The sequence below is a fragment of the Ochotona curzoniae genome, unplaced genomic scaffold, assembly GCF_017591425.1.
Source record: "Ochotona curzoniae isolate NIBS_2020 unplaced genomic scaffold, NIBS_Ocur_1.0 contig_2210, whole genome shotgun sequence".
NCBI classification, from domain to species: domain Eukaryota; kingdom Metazoa; phylum Chordata; class Mammalia; order Lagomorpha; family Ochotonidae; genus Ochotona; species Ochotona curzoniae.
Genome location: NW_024465369.1, coordinates 1,972,416 through 1,989,914, shown reverse-complemented (window position 1 = coordinate 1,989,914; position 17,499 = coordinate 1,972,416). Strand labels below are relative to the sequence as shown.

At 46.1% G+C, this 17,499-nt stretch overlaps 1 protein-coding gene across 4 annotated transcripts in view; it reads right to left on the bottom strand.

Annotated features, from left to right (window-relative positions):
- Positions 1 to 17,499, bottom strand: part of MGAT5 (alpha-1,6-mannosylglycoprotein 6-beta-N-acetylglucosaminyltransferase) — a 331,427-nt gene that overhangs the window by 256,397 nt on the left and 57,531 nt on the right. For 3 of the 4 annotated variants that reach the window (XM_040971485.1, XM_040971486.1, XM_040971484.1), the window contains one exon: positions 9,089 to 9,226. The exons of the other annotated variant lie outside the window; for it this stretch is intronic. The gene's annotated coding sequence lies outside the window, so the exon portion shown is untranslated. The remainder of the gene's footprint in view (positions 1 to 9,088; positions 9,227 to 17,499) is intronic. 4 annotated transcript variants of the gene reach the window in all.

Sequence of the window (17,499 nt, the reverse complement as noted above, 5' to 3'; positions counted from 1 at the left end):
TACCGTCAGTCTTAAGACGCTGGCCTCAGAGATGTGATGAACAGCACCCAGGGACATAGGAGAGGAGAGTGCTCTTCAGTTCACCACACTGTTACCACTGAGCCATGACTTTCAAGACTCATGTTGGGGGGTTGTGGTCTCCTGGTGTCTGCATGCTTTGGCATCCTTGCAGGAAGAGGAGAAATGGGGGAGGAGGACAACAATGCCTACTCAGGAAAAAGGATGGTGCTGGTGGGCATAAGCGGAGCAGGTTCTTGTCTTTGCCAAAAAATTCAGACAGGATTCAGCAGTGGTAAGCAAGAGAGCAAGGTTTCATGGTGAAGGGCATTCACCAAGACAGATGGACACTTCTCTAGACAGAAATCCGAGAGAACGCCCAACCATTCAGACTGGGAAAGCCAAGGTTACAGGATTTCATGTAAAGGATACACCTGACAGGCCAGGTGGACAGCTCAGCAAAGAGCTGACAAAGGCTTTTATTCAGAGTGGGGGGCTTTTATGGGTACGAGGTCCAGTTCTTCCCACTGATTCTCCTCCTCCCTCTCCCTCCTGGACAAAGCATTTGCTGACTGTGAATCAGGTGAAATTCCTCCCAAGATTTTACTATTCAGCGCTGTCAGACTGGGCAGAGGAGATTGATCTAGGATGCTCTTGGAGGGATGGGGGATGCAGCTGTGAAGGTTTTACTGCCCAATGTTATCAGACTGGGCAGAGATTGCCCTAGGATGCCCTTGTTTGTGTGGTGGGTGGGTGTGAGGGGGAACTGAGGGGGACAGCTGTGAAGGTTTCACTGCCCAATGTTATCAGACTGGGGAACCTATTTGATGCCTGGCAGAGACGCTTCCCCATGACAGCTATTCCTGGAAGGGAGGCTGGGGTCACCTGTTATCAGGGTCTGGACAGGAATTTGCACTGAAAAATCCTGGGCAGCTTCCAGGTGTGCTTTTGAGATTGCGATCACCTGCCACACTTCCTTGCCTTTCTAAAGGGCCTTGTCTTCACCCTCTGCTATACAGAGTCTAATTCCCATCTACCTCAATAGCACTCTTGAGAACTCAAATTTTCTAGAAAGGATTTCCTTAAAAAAAAAAAAAAGAGCACCTTTACCAAAGAACTCCAGAATGAAGTTTAACACTAACTTTCAAATCTATCAGCAATTTTGGAAGGGGAAAAGTATTTAATTTCTTTGAAATGGTGCATACACAACATTTCCTGGTGTGCTAATTTTTACCTTCTGCTAGTGGAAATGTTTTAAGACAACTTAATATGCCACGGAGCAAACATTTCAAGGGAGCCGTGGAGCTGCACACAAATGCCATTCACTCAGAAAAACACACTGTTGTCTCCTTTACACAGGCTGAGCATCAGACACAGTCCCATACCTAACATTTACAAGTCAAACTGTAACATAAACCCCTCAACAGAAAGCAAACTGTGAGGCATTTGCCAATAGTTGTTTTACCAAGAAGGCTGTGAGGCAGTGGTTCCCCAGCCTGGCCCAGTCTTAAGCACACATATTCAAAGGTCTAATCCTGGGAGCATTAAGTGCATGTCTATGTGTAACAGTGAGTTCACCCCTTGGGAGATTCATGTTTCACATCAGGGTGCCTTGCTCCACTTCCCATTCTGGCTTCCTGCTAATGCACACCCCAGGGAAGGAGCAGGTGCTATCTCAAATAGCTAGTTCCCTACCATCCAGGGTGAGCCCTGGATAGAGTTCTAGCTTCTGGCTTCAGCCTAATTTAGCCCTGGCTATTGCAGACATTTGAGGAGTGAACTTAAATGTAAGTATCCATTTATAAACATTTTATTTTTAAACATATTAAAATTAAATATAAATATCTATTTGGGGGCATCACCCTTTGAACTAACCTTAGTAGCTTCACTATGATGGATCATGGGATCCTATCATATGAAGCAGCCTCTTTTGCATGTGCCTCTGACCAGCAGGCAGGTTTGAGAGCAGCTGCAGGAGGCAACATAGCAAGGGCACACTGACTGCTTTTCCCCCACCCAAGGTTGACAAGTTGCTCTGCACGAAAATACCCCAAGAACCTCATTAATGCAGCCACACTGGATGGAGTCCAGATGGTGCGACAGCCAAGGCTCACATCCAGCTGGGACCAAGTGCAAAAGGTGTCCCCCAGCCAACTTCCTGGACATTGCTGTCAGTTGCCTGGGAATCCTGAAGAAGGTTGTGTCAGGAATGTTGGCCTTCTGCAGAGCTGGGCAGAGCCAGGCAGCAAAAAATCTGACATTTGGCCAGCTCAAACATCTTGTCTCCCAAGCCAAAGGTCACAGAAAGCAGCTGGAGGCTGGCTCCCAGGTCAGGGAGCCTGATGGAGCAGACAAGAGTTTGTAAATTACTTCATTCTTGATATGAAGAACCTAGAAAATATGGGCTGGGACTATCTTCATTGGCATCTGGTAATGCCAACACAGTTAGGCCCCAACAGAAATGTGCTGAAGTGCTACCATCCTCTCTCCCAAAGCTATTGCCTCCCCCTTTCACAGATGCTCCCATGAATTCAGCAGAGCTTCTGACTGTAGACTGCAAGCAAGCATCTCTTGTAGCTAGGGGCAATGTGTCTTAACCCTGTCCTAGGGGATGTAAGCAGAACACACACGGGTAAACATCTTCCCACATTTTTCCTCCCACTCTTTCCTCCACTGTATCATAGGCCATACAAGGAGAGCAGCACAGGAGTTGGCAAAGTCACCACTTGGATTTTGCTACCTCAAGACTGTTCTCCTATCGAGTGTAACACAAAAGGAAACTCAGTATCTTACTGAAATATGATTTAAGGTTTGCTGGAGCAGTGGGACCTGTGCTCTGTCCTGCATGGAACTACCAACCTAGCAGCAACCCTTCCCTACCCTCTCTTCCCTTCTGAAGTCTGACCACACAGTAGAAGGCATCACCTTCCTCTCTACAGCAAGTGATGCCAACAGTATCAAATCTCTCTTCTTCCCAAACCTCAGATTTTAAGCCCTAGATTTGCAAAACTAACAACTTTGTTCTTTTGGTTAATTAATGCCCCATTTACTCATTTGAAACGTACAGGTACAGAGAGTAAAAGGCACCATCAGGTAGGAAGAGGGGGCGAGAAGGTGAGGGGAAAAGGAAGGAGAGAGAGCTCTTCCATTTGTACTATTTCACTCCCCTAAAATGGACAAAATGGCCAGAGTCAGGCAAACCCAAAGCCAGGAGCGCAGAACTTCATCCAGGTCTCCCACATGGGTGTAGGAGACCAAGCACTTGGGCAATCTGCTGCTGCTTTCCCAAACACACAAGCAGGAAGCTGGATTAGAGGTCTAGCAGTCAGGACACAAACCAACACCCATATGGGCTATGTTAATATTGTAAGTGACTGCTTTGTCCACTAGGAAAGTCCTCCCACCTACCTTTCAATTTAAATTTTTCTTCCAGTGGATTCTCCTATACATCATTCACAATTTCTGGAACAAATCAGTCTAGCATCATTCGGGCAATGCTCATGCTGTTCCCCCTGCCTGCAAGGTTGTTCATAACCTAGAAATTCCCTCAGCATCATGGGCAAGTTCAAACTTAAGAATGCTCCAACTCCCAAGGGCTCGGGGGACTTTGAAAAGACCACTGGCATACACTGCAGCATATATACCTGCTAACATAGCAGCCTGCGGAGTCCTTAGGGCAAGAAGAGCTGATTCATTCTAGTCTCCCAGATTCTAGGCAATTCAGTCCCCAGCACAATCAGAACAAAATATCGATGAAGCTAACAAATCAAATGGAACTATGTCACAGCTAGTGAAGTGACAGCAAAGCAGGTTAAGCTGTCACTCGGAATGGCCACATCCTGGTATCAGATTGCCTGGTTCAAGTCAACCAGGCTTCCAATCCAGCTTCATCCTAAAGCCCGAGGGGCATCAAATGATGATGCAATTACTTGGTTTGTAGGACCCGCATGAGAGACCCAAAATGACAAAGCCTTGGCAGTTACAGACATTTGGGCAATCAACAAGCAGACAGTGGATCTGTCTCCTCCTGTGTCACTCTACCTTTCCAATAGATACCTCATTAAGAAAAGAGAGGCGAAATTCAAAGGCAGACCCCACGTGACAACGTCAGCATCTATTGTTAAGTAGGGAATACAGCACTAAGCAATGAGTGAGATCAACTTCTCAAGAACAGCAGTCCCACAGCACTACACAGGAGCTTCACCCACATGAAAAATGGGGAGAAAATGGCTTTAAATTCACTTGCATCCTGTTCATTTTTTACCATGGAATATCCAAAATATAATGCAGATCTGTCTGACTCACAGACCCATGGCATCTAAAAGCTGCAGGGAGATCCACAAACAACTCTGCTGGATGATCAGATACATGAAGTGACTTGCTGGGCAACATGAGCCAGCCTACACGCCCAGGTGTGCCTATTTCCTCCTCCAGCCCAACACATAGGATAAAGTCCATTTTTTCTTTTAAGGTTTTTTTTATTGCAAAGGCAGATTTACACAAAAAGAGACAGATCTTCCATCCACTGGTTCACTCCCAAAGTAACTGATCTAAAGCCACAAACCAGAAGCCTCTTCCGGGTCTCCCACGTGGGTGCAGTGTCCCAAGGCTTCGGGCCATCCTCCATTGCTTTCCCAGGCCACAAGCAGGGAGCTAGATTGGAAGTAGAGCAACTGGAATACAAGCTAGTGCCCATATGGCACGTGGTACTTGGAGGTGGAGGATTAGGCAGCTGAGCCAACACATCAGCCCAATAAAGCCCATTTCTTATTGTGATCATCACAAATTAAGCCAACTAAGGGAAACATATGATTCCAGCCAACCAGAAGCTCTTGCAAGCACGCATACCCACACACACTCATATGCATCCCAGGCACCCAATACAGGCAGGATTACCGGCATCAGAAAGGTTGAGGTAAGTTTTACAGAGGGATGCACTTGTACACAATGCTGATTAGGAGCAACTCAACAATGGGTGAGGCTGAAGGAGGAAACAGAGCTAGAAATAACAATTACAGCACCACATGCCACACCCCAAACGGTGTATAAGAACAAAGCAAACTTCTGACTCCCTGTTCACAGGTTTGAGACTTTTTTATGCCCTCTGAAATTTCTAGGATAACTTTTAGAAAATTGTACTGCAAGAGGATAAATCATTACCGAGTGTGCAGAGTAAAATCCAAACACTTCAGAAACTTTGAAAAGGGAAATCCTCCTCAAAAATAGAAAACTCACACTTGCAGGGTTTTTTTTTTTTTCCCCAAATTCAAAAATGTACTAAGTGCTGACAATAAGCATTCCAGTCTGTGACAGTAGCCTTTAACTCAGAAACAAGTCATGTTCTGGGGGTAGGTACACAATGAGCTATGGCTTAGGAACCTGAAGGAATCGGACAAGCTTACAGGATTAGGCTAACGGGTGTTTCCATGTTAGAGGTCACCTACCTTTGAGGCCAACAGTGTTCTGGGGAACACCGGAGATCACAAAATTGGAAAATAAGACAGACATGTGACCTTTGCAGTTATGATAACTCCTGAGCCTGGGCAAAGAGATTGAGGAAACCACACAGAATTTCAGCTTCTTTATCACCTTCCTGAACTGAGGTTCTTGTGGCAGAATGAACCACCTGCACATCAAAACACCTATTGTGTCAAGAGAAGGCATGGGCATTCAGGGAAGATACTGAATCAGGGCCTTAACTATGACAGAGTGAGGACAGAGCTAATAACACTTGCGCCTCAACGAAGCCCCTTAGAAGGGGGCAGGATTCCAAACCCACTGCACTCTCTCCACAGGGAAGGTACCCAGACCTACCGTGGGGAGAGACACAAATTCACGCTGGCAGATCTCATTGATCCTTAACACCCCCACTATTTATTTTATAGCGTATGAGCCACAGATTGCATTGAGTCATGTTTATTATCCCTACACAGCACATAAGCTATCTTATCTTAAAGCTATTGACCAAATAATGAGTAGACACAGGTAATATTCTTTCCTGGACCTGCTTATTGCTACCCAAGGTTATAGCAAGAATGAATGAGAGTGTGTGCAACCATGGAGGTGCTATTAACAGCCACAAACTCCTTTTTTTTTTCTGGCTTTCCTCAAACTAGCATCTATAAATCCTGCTCTCCCTAATGCTGAAGTAATATTCTGCTTTGGTTTTATTTGAAAGGCAGAGTTAAAGAAATTGGAAGAGAAAGATCTTCATCCACTGGTTCACCCCCACAAATGGCTACAGTGGCCAGGGCTGGGGCAAGCTGAAATCAGGAAACAAGGAACTCCATCTGAGTCTCCAGCAGGGTCCCAAGCCTTTGGCCATCTTCCATTGCTTTCCCAGGCACATTACCTACCAGGAAGCTAAACTGGGAATGGAGCAGCCAGAACTGGAGCCCACAGGGGAGTCTGGCAATACAACAGTGGCTTAATGTGCTGCCCCACAATGCTGGCCCCAATTGGCATTGTATTTTAAAGCAACCATTGCAGACAGCTCCAAGGAGAAACGATATACTTCTGTTAGAAGTTGACACAACATACGTTAAGTAGCTTAGGGATACACATTCTTAATACTAGCAGTAAAGCTGAGTCCATTCATGGGAAGATTCCACAAAGTCACCTCTTTCTCCTTCCTGAAATCGGGAGAGGGAGAGAAAAACAAACAAATGCAAATTGCCACCCGCAGAGTTTGGTGGTGAATGCTCCCAGATAGAGTCAAGAGCAACTCAAGGTTCTTCCCAAAGGACAATTCCATGACCCAGCAGGGGGTACAAGGCCATCTGGCACCCAGGCCCAGCCAAAAGATAGATTTGCTCAGGATCAATTCTGAGCAGCAAGCAAAGTTTATTTTTACCCCGTTAAAATGGTATGCAGAGAACAGCAAGGACAGGAATGCCAGGGAGACAGCGAAGGAGAACGGGAAATGGGATCCAAAAACGGGATCAGGCAGAAGCCAGCTTTCATCACTTCTGATTAAACAGCCTCTCAGCAAATCCCACAGGGCCTCGGCAGAAAACCCAGAAACCACAAATCCTCTGGCAAAGTCAAGGAGGGGGAGACTGTTCCTTAGTCAAGGAGACCAAGAGGGGCTCCTATCAGGCTAGGGCTCCGCAGAGAGCTGGGCACACATTCTGGGCGGGCAAGAAGGGCTGCTGAGGAGAGCAGCCCATCACCTTGTGTTGGGGATCACCCGGAAACTGGCTCCCTTACTGAGTTCTTGCTCTCCTGGAACCCTCACACCAGCAATTAGAGCCCTGATTTTCCAAGTGCTGGAGCTGCCTTATTTCTGACAGAAACACAACACTTGCTCTTTGTCAAACATTGGATGAATACTGGAAATGCACAGATTGCAAGTTAACTATAGAAACCCATCATCAGACTGTAAAGTGGAAAACAAAATTGAGTAAACATGGCTCAATGCTACTAAGAAACTAAGCTTGCAGGCCAAATGGCCTATGTGACCTTCAGCACTGATGGGCCCGAAGTCTCATGAATCCAGGCCCAAGTTCAGTTAGGCACAGATGGCTCCAAGGCCCAAGTCTGGTTTTATCTCACAGGTGGTTCCAAGTAATTAAGTAGGTGGTTACCTTAATTGCTAGACCAGAGAAGAGCTATGCATGGACTGTCCAGCCAAGATAAGCAGGGAACGTGTGGCATTTCCTCCCTCACCTTGTAGGCTATTGTGCACTGCCCCTATAAAAACCCTGTCAATGTGCTATTCAGGGCCCACACTCTGGTAAGGGGTGTAGGTTTGGGCCAGCCAGCCAGCCAGTTGCCTTGCCTTTCATTTATAATAAAACTTTGTTGTGATTCACTGGTGAATGTAATATTCTATTTTAGCAGTTGAGTGGATGCAATAAGATATCTATCCACTTAGTTTGGTGTCTCCCATACACACAAACAAGTTCATCAGAAAGGTCACGGAAAAGGCGTATTGTGAAAAAGATTTACACATAGTTTTAAATTTTCTTGCATCAAAAAAAAAAAATCAACAGTCAATTGCATTATCTCTCTGCAGCACTGTCCCACATACACACACCATCCAGCCATATATACAAATGTATGGCATGTTTAGCCATACATTTATATCACAAATGGCATGGTTGTTTCTTGTAGCCTGCACTGATCTTAACTCCAAACTTTTTCCCCATCTTTTGAATCACAATTCACAAACTAATCTAGTATACATTCAGAGATGGTTGTTTTACTTAAATAAAACCAGTTTTAGACACTCATTTTATTTTCAATTTCCCTATATAAAGGTGTGACAAACCTGTCTTCCATTCTTACATGAATGATTTTATGTATATGTTCACAATTGGAAGAACTGTGTCTCTGACCCTACCTTTACAGTAAAATTAAAGTTTAAACATGTTTCATTTAGAAGAACGAAGAAATTATCTGTCCAAGTCAGAGGATGTCTTGGCTTCTTCTGAGGCAGTTATGTTGGCAATGTTTCTTTCAGAAGTGTATCAATTCGCACTGCCACTAGCAAGACTTAAGAATGCCTTGATTCAAATTCTACACCGGAGGCTGTCAGCAAGGTTTCTATTTTCTGCATTTTACTGCTGCTTAAAGCTGTTTGTCAATCAGATGGGAATAAATGACTAGTAAGAAAAACCATAGCCACAACATTTACTGCGCACTTTCCGTGTGTCATCCCCTGTTACACACCTTCTGCTTAAGCAGCGGCTAGGGAGGAGGCGGCGGGAGAGAGCAGGAGCTCAAAATATCCAAATGGAAATGCCTCTGGAGAACCCCAGGCTGGGAGTGCAAGGACCAAGATGTACTATGAAATTCACCTTAAGTGTGTGCAGTCTGCAGGAACGATGGCAGAGAGAGAGAGAGAAAGAGAGAGAGAGAGAGAGAGAGAGAGAGAGAGAGAGAGAGAGAACAAGATGCACTACAGAAAGCACACATGTACAGAAATTCAAGTGCATACAGAACACCAATGAGCATTCGCTAGCAACCACGGGGACAACAGGGAAAATCTCACCACAGGCTAATTGTATGCCTGGCCACGCACAAGCCAGTACCCACGATCATTCAGATTTCGGTGTGGGTAGGAGGTTGGGGAGCGGGGTGTACTTACTCAGAAGGGTTCATCTGTGACCCTGAAATCCAGTTCAGGACCAGCCAGCAGTTCACCGTGCTCAGAACACTGCAGTACAATTTCAAAGCCACAGTCTCCAATTCAGTAATGCTGTTTCTGTGGTTATTTAACAGGTCACTGTAAAATCCCCAAAGACAGCTTAATTACCATGGGACAAAATAAGGTTATTCTAAAAAAAAAAAAAAAAGCTAGAGGCACCTAGGCTAAACAAATGTTCCTGCAAACCCAGGAGGCCAGTCTGACACCAGGTTACAGCAACAGCAGCAACTCCCAGACAAGGAAAGAGAGGGCCCTGCGCCAAGCAGCTGTTCCCAGGTCCTCCTTGTACCTTGCTATCTTGAAGATTTACTTATAAGTATTGGAAAGGCAGATTTACAGAGAGGAGGAGAGACAGATTTCCATCCACTGGTTCACTCCCTCAAATGGCTCCAACAGCTGGAGTTGAGTCTATCAGAAGCCAGGAGCTTCCTCCAGGTCGTCCGTGGGTTCAGGGTTCCAAGTCATTGAGCCATCCTCTGCTGCCTGGATGGGAAGCAGAGCAGCTAGGATACTAATTGGCACCCACATATGATGCTGGTGCTTGCAGGAGGAGGATTAACCAATCGAGCCATCATGCCAGTTCCTTTATCTTGCACTGTACAATAAGGAATCGGACTAGCTTTGACATTGGTTCTTCCTGGAGGAAGACTCCACATCCTTAGGATTTGTTCAGTTCAGGAGCAGCTTTATTATTCACCAGCCCCTTGTATCCTACCTGAGTAACTAAGAGATGGCTCAGGGTGGGATCTGCTCATCAGAACAATTTACCAAGACACTGGAGTGTCAGCAGAGCAGAGTGGGGGCTGTAAACTCCACCCCTAGCTACAGGCACGTCCTCCATCACTCAGAACTGCCTCAGTGTAAGAGCTACTTTGAGAATAACTCTGGCCACCTGCTCAATGGCACCCCCACTCGGTGAGGACAGGGATGTGGCAGGAAGGTGTCACACCCTATCTCCCAAGGACAGGTGCAAAACAAGGTACTTTGCATGTGTCTCTACGTTTCTCTGCTCCTAACTTAGATTAAAAAAAAAAAGAAAGAAAGAAAGGAAAAAGAAAAGAAAAGACTCGAGCAGTTCCAGATTTGTGCAGTCAGAAACGTGAGCATCATAGAGACACTGACTGAAGACGGTGCCTGAAAGAAGGGCTAACCCCTTTAACATAAGGGCTCTGCACCATCTCTGGGCAGCTGCAGCAGAGCCCAGTCCAGGTATACAAGCAGGCGTCATGGCCTCCTCCCTCTTCATTTTCAGTAAATGCAAGCACTATACACTGGTTCAATACCCAGGTCCAAACAATGTTTTCTGCTAGAATTTATACCATCTCTTAACAATTGGAACCTTCCTCCGACTCTGAATCTCAGCAGATACAGCGATCTGTCCCAGGGAGAACTCCCCAACTCCTATGCCCGGCTCAAACCCAAATGTGACACATACACTAGTGGGTACACAACCTGGCCTGGTGTGTAGATCATATCCCTGCTGACATGTGGCTGAGAGTACACGGGCCTGGCCCAGGTGAGACCATCGAGTGTACATGACCCAACCCACCCCAAGACCTGGCTGTCATATACACAGGCAGGTACAGAACACAGGTCCAGGAAGAGCTCTTGACCAGCCCCAAGTCCCTCTCATTCTCAGATGGGTGCAGTGTCCTCTCCAAGAGAGTCCCTTAGTGACCATTCTACACTGAGTCCTCAGTGGTCCCTACTCTGTCCTGGCCCTATCCTGAGCAGTTTACTCAGCAGCACTGAAGGCACCAGAACCCAGATATCTACCACACATGGCACTATGGTGGGAAAGCTGGAACTCAGGTACATCCTTCAGTCTGGGTCCTCATTTATTTTAGACAGAAAGAGAAATCTCTTCCTGCTACTGGTTGAGTCCCTATAAGGCTACAACATACGATACTTGACCAAGTCAAACCCAGGAGCTTCACCCAAGTCTCCACATGGGTGGCAAGGGGTACATCTTGCATTGCATTTCCCAGGCTATCAGAAGGGAGATGTACTGAAGTGGAACAGCCAGGACACAAACCAACTCCCATATGGAATACTGGTTGTATAGGTAGCAGCTTTGTCCGACTATTCCCTAATGCCAGCCCCCATAGCTGAGACATTTGGGTGACTTATTCTCCCAGGCATAGTTCTAAGACCTTCCACATACAGTAACTCCCTTAATTCTCAGAGCAACCTTAAATGGCAGGTTCTGTAACTGTAACATTTTACAGATAGGCGCATTTGGGAGAAGTCAAGGGATGTGTTCGATTCAAAAGCAACAGCTCCACATAGGGAGGCTGTCCCACAGTCACAAAGCCAGGTGGAGGCTGTGATGCCTGCTGCCCAGCCCTGAGGGCCTGTAGGCTGCTGTTCCTCTCCATTATCTCAGCTCCCACTGTCCATCCTCAGGATGGCCACAGGCTGGGTTCCATGCAGAACTGGTGGGCTCTCTGATGGTTCTGATCAGGTTCTGACTGTGGCTCAGGGCACATGTTGAGAACACAGCTGTACAGGAGGTTAACTATGTCCCTGAAAATCTTTCCCAACAACAACAAAAAAATTCAAGTGAACAGCAGGAAGCTCTGAATGTTAATAAAAGCGACAAATCTCCCTGCCATAAATGACCAGGTTCCAAGTTGTTTCTTTTCATCATCATTTTTAAAAAAGATTTATTTATTTGTATTGGAAAGGCAGATATACAGAGAACAAGAGAGACAGAGAGGAAGATCTTCCATCCAGTGGTTCACTCCCCAAGTGACCACAATGGCCAGTGCTGCACCGATCCAAAGCCAGGAGTCAGAAACTTCCCTCCAGGTCTCCCACATGGGTGCAGGGTCCCAAGGCTTTGGACCATCCTCAACTGCCTTCCCAGGTCACAAACAAGGAGTTGGGTGGGAAGTGGAGCTGCCAGGATTAGAACCAGCACCCATCACTTTCCTTCACCCACCTTCTCTCCCACCATGGTTTCCCTTTTAGTTAAATCCTAGGGGTTAACTTCTCCCAGTGTTTATTTTTTTTTTTAAGATTTGTTTTGTTTTTATTAGAAAGGCAGATATACAGAGAGGAGAGACAGAGAGGAAGATTTTCCATCCAATGATTCACTCCCCAAGTGGGCGCAATGGCTGATGCTATGCCGATCGGAAGCCAGGAGCCTCTTCCAGGTCTCCCACATGGGTGCAGAGTACCAAAGCTTAGGGCCGTCCTCAACTGCTTTCCCCGGCCACAGGCAGGGAGCTGGATGGGAAGCGGGGCTGCTGGGATTAGAACCAGCGCCCATATGGGATCCCGGGTGTGCAAGGCGAGGACCTTAACCACTGCGCCATCGCACCGGGCCCTCTCCCAGTGTTTATTAAGCAGATACTTCAGAATGGTGAGTACAGCCAGGAAAATCTCAGGCTGTTTTGATGGTGAACAGGTATATACCAAGGACATTAACAGACTGCCCTTTCGTTTCGTTCAGCTGTTCAGTAAGCCTTTGGAGCACCTGTCATGCACATAGCAGCATCCCAGCCACAGGCTTGCCCAGCTCACTGGGGCCCCCACTGGGTCAAAGAGGGGAGAAGTGGACACAGACCTATGTCTGACTGCAGGCAGTGATGGGTAGTATAGTGCAAAGGGACAACTGAGAGGCTATACAAGATAGACATGGCTTGAGTGAAGGAATGTCAAGTTGAACTTCTCCATTTCTCTTTGGGCAAGAGGCCTCTAGAACAGATTCAAGATAACTGAGCCTGAATCTCCGGGCCTGGAAAAGGCAATGTCCTTCTGACCTGGCAGGGTTACAGCATAATCAAGACTGCCAGTCCTTTCCCATCAACACTCCCAAGACAGGTGAGATCATTACTGGCTGGGAACCACTTGGCCTACACACATCTCTGTCCAATCATCCCTGCCAACCTCCCTCACACCATAGCCATCAGAATGAGGTCCCCTCAGAGCAACTGTCCCCTACACAAAAGGCCTATGCATTCCTGGCTGTGGTCATCCCTGAACCCAACCTGTACTATTCTTGCATCTAACGTCCCAGGTGGGGAGACAGGCAGGGCCAAGCAATGTGCTGGCAGACCCAGCATCTCACAAATTAAAAGCAGACGATGCACCTTTACTCATTCCCCAGGGGCCCTTGTCCTGGCAGATAGCAGAGCCCCAGACAGCCAGGTGAGCACACAAGTCCTTTCCTCTGAGCCAGGCTCCCTGAGACGAAGAGGAAACAGCGCCATAGGAGACAGCAGTGCCTGCCTCTAACTGCATCTCTCCCCTTGGCCCAGGGCTTGGTTTTTGGTTCTTCATTTTGCCACCCTCTGGCACTCACTGGCAGGTGAGCAGCTGCCGAAGATCTTAGCAGGTATCAGAGACCGAGGGGTTCAAAATTTTGACACCACTATTCCAGCCTTTAATTTCTTTTTTCTGGGAAGTGAAAAAAAAGAAAAAGCAGCTATGATAGAATCCTAGAGTCCAAGGATCTGAGTCAATTACACATTCACATGCAAGTTCCTTCAGGAATAAACCGTGATGAGCCACATACAGGACTGTGCTGAGCTGCACAGCAATCACATTATAATGGCAATTAGTACCCTTAAAGGATGATGATTGATACTGCCTTAACATAAGCCCCTTTTCCCAGATTTTCTGTTTTACTGATGTCTACCTGCACCAGCAATCAGCAAAGTAATCAACATCAATGTCAAGCATTTTCCCTGAGCCAGAGAAGCTTTTTTCAACACCTTCGCATACACGGCAGCAATCCAATTCGGAAAACAAGGGGCTGGGAAATTGGAAAAGCACAGATAATTCTGATTCTGCAGCATTCTGGAGTCCTCTGGTGACAGACCACTATGTTATAGGGGAAGGGTCGGCCCCTAGACTCAAGCCTACATAACAATGACAAGGTGAGCAGCAGCCTCCGCTGCCTCTGAAACACTGTCCCCATGGGCCAGTTCTGCCTGACCCCATGCACACACTCTCCTGCACCCTGGCCAGTCACTGAGTATGTGACAACAAAGAGGCAAGAACCCTGCCCTCAAAGAGTGGAGAAGCAGACTCACTAATAATAGATAATGCTACCCACCAAATGGGATTCACTCATTGGCACCTGCTCAGGAGCTAGTATGTGTCTGACAATCTTTTACAGAGTTGGCACACAGTGAGGAATAAAAGCACCCATTTGTGACATGCAATTTGCATGAAGCAAGAATACACAAGGGTTTCTCATCTGACCCAGGAGGATTAAGGATGATAATCCAGACCCTGGAAGGAACCTTGAAGGAGCAAATGAAAGTGACAGGAAGGGCATTCCCCAACCAAGGGAAGAGCAGGTGCATACACAACGGTGATGTCTGCATCAGTCGTTCTCAAGGACAGGGGATGCAAGCACAGAGGGATGCAGAAAGTGGCCCAGGTGTGTCCGAGATGACATGAAAATGAGAGGACTAAAGCACCATGGCTGAGACTCGGGACTCTGTGCCAAAGGACGAATGGCAAAGTCCTCAAGCCCAGGAGCAGCGTGATTCAATTTCCACTTCAGGTCTCATTTCCTGAACTCATTTTTATATGCAACCCCAGCTTCTTCCTCTTCAGGGGCTTATACATGCAAAACGGAAACAAGGTGCAGATTTAGTAACTGCAAACTTATGTTTCAAAGACAAAGACATGAAAGGTCCCTTCCCTGTTATTATCAGCAAAGATGACTGGAAACCACTGACAAGAAAAGACAAAAGAGAATGCCTTTCACATAAAGGGGAAAAAAGCAAGCCAATGGCAGTTTCCCAAAGACAAACATCCTTGGCTTTGCAATTTTGCTGAAACTGTTCATTTTCATCTCTGCTGGGACCAACAGAAGCTGCATGGCCAATGTTTGTCACGTCCCGGTAGCTGCTGCCCACAGAACACCCCACTGGGAACCACATCATGTTCCAGACTTGGCTGCTGTGGCTCACCGAGAACGAGCCAGCCCCTGACACATCCAGAAAGGAGTGAGAATACATTTTTTCACCATGGATGACGGTTGCTAAGAAAGCCATATTTTTATGTAATAGCTTTAAGGGAACTTAATGGTTCAATATTCCAAAGGACTCAACTTGCCCTTGTCATGAAGGTCAAATTCATCTCTCCATGACCCAAATTTCAACAATCAGTCATCCAATTCAGCTTATGTAGACAAGTCAGAATTACTGCTCAGAAATGATTTTCTAAATGCAAGGACAGTGATGCTAAGGCTTCTAACCCAAAGCTGATTAAAAGCTTCTATGTAGTATGGTCCACTAGCAACACTCTAATGCTTTAAGTCACTCCAAATTCAAATGAACTTGATCACTCCAACACATACACCAACTCAGTTCTATGCAGTTGCCTGCCTTCCAAATCAAAATCTTAATCCCACCAGGCAATGTGATGATTAAGATGGTCATTTTCTTCGTTATGGAAGCCAGAGTATTATGTCTTACTATCTTGCAGTTTTTTATTCAAGTGGAACAGAAAATTTTTGTTCATCTCCCACTGAAAGTTGCTAAGAAGCAAAACTGCTACATTTTCAAGTATTTCCATCATGTCCAGGGAGAAGCAAAATCAAGCATTATGTTAAGAAGTAGTCTTATCTGGGCAGGCATTCTGCCAAGTAGTCAAAAAGCAACTGGAGGGCCCAGTGTGGCTAAAGTCCTTGCCTTGACGCACTGGAATCCCATATGGGCACCAGTTCTAATCCCAGCAACCCTGCTTCCCATCCAGCTCCCTTCTTGGGGCCTGGGAAAGTAGCAGAAGATGGCCCAAAGCCTTGGGATCCTGCACTCACATGGGAGACCCAGAGGAGACTCCTGGCTTTGGATTACCACAGCTCTAGCCATTGCGGTCACTTAGGGAGTGACCATCAGATGGAGGATCTTCCTCTCTCTCTCCTCTTCTCTCTCTATATATCTGACTTCGCAAGAAAAATATTTTTAAAAAGAAGCAAGTGGAATGCCCAGGCTATATAACAGAGTGCCTGCGTTTGAGACCATCCTCCAGCTTCCTGTCAGCACAGATCCTGGGAAGCAGCAGGTGAAGGTCAAGGCAGCGGATCCATGCTGTCCACATGCAAGACAACCTGACCCAAATTCCTGGATCCTGGCTTCAGTCTACCTGCACCAGCCACTGGGATGTTGACAAGCAGATGGGAGATCTGCCTCTCAAATAATAAAATAGATTGAAAACTGAGTGTTTCTGTACTATGTAATTCCATTTGTCTCTAACAGCCAAAGACAGATGAAAGTGTTCCATGCTGTTAGAAGTCATGTGGTGACACTAGCAAGGACCCATTTGGGTTCTCAGGCTGGGTGTTGCCAAGTACAGGTGTGTTTGCTTGGCACAATTCTTCATGCCATTTATTCGTGATGAATGCACTGTTCTTGCTGTGTAAATCAATACCAAGGCTTAAAACATCACAGGTGGAAAGGACAAAAACTGTCCTCCTAAGCTCATGAGAGGTCAGTACTTCATATTGCTACGTGAGAGAGCATTTCCATGGGAAATGGACAAACACCAGTCCAACATAAATGACTAACTGCTTTACTGGGTCCACTTTCATTTCCTTTCATTTTTCTTCAGAATCAACCACCCTAACACTGGCATGTCAAGTGTAGGTGACACCAGGACACATCACTGTGTGACATCCTTCTTCCAGACAAAACTATTTACAGCAATGCACACACACTTCAATACTCCCCACATTCTTGACTCATTTTTATACTTCGACAAAACCCACAATGGCCAATTTTAAAGTTCAGGAAAATAGGTCTTCCATTAACCATCATCTGTACTGACCAAATGACTTCACCCCACAGACACACACACAGTTCTCACTTCCTCACTGTTTTAAATTTATTCACATCACATAGAACAGAAGCAAAGAAACTCAAGCTTTGCATCCTTTTAACTATACTATCCCTGCTGGTGGAAAATGTATGGTTCAGCAGAGGAGCATGCCGTATCTCAAAGGGTTAAATGTGGCAGCTCCTACCACTGATTGGTTAGGATCTCAGGTTCAAAGCAACACATGGCACTAAGAGCAAAACACAGAGCAGTTATGTAATTTGAGCTCTAATCACTTCCAAGCAGAATGTGCCAAATATTAAAGGGTTAAAAAAAGTGCCAACTGAAGTGTATGCGTATTGATACATGAAGGAACTTCAAAAATAGCTTGTGGAAAATTAAAAGAACTTTATTTTTATGCAGAAATCTGAAATCCAGGGACATGAGAAGCGTTCCAAAGGTCATGACAATCCAGGTTACAGAAAAGCCATACATGAATTTCAAAAAGGTTTTTGGCACTGAATTGAATGCATCCCTAAATTCTGTTTTTGTTCAAACTTGCTGGAGAATCT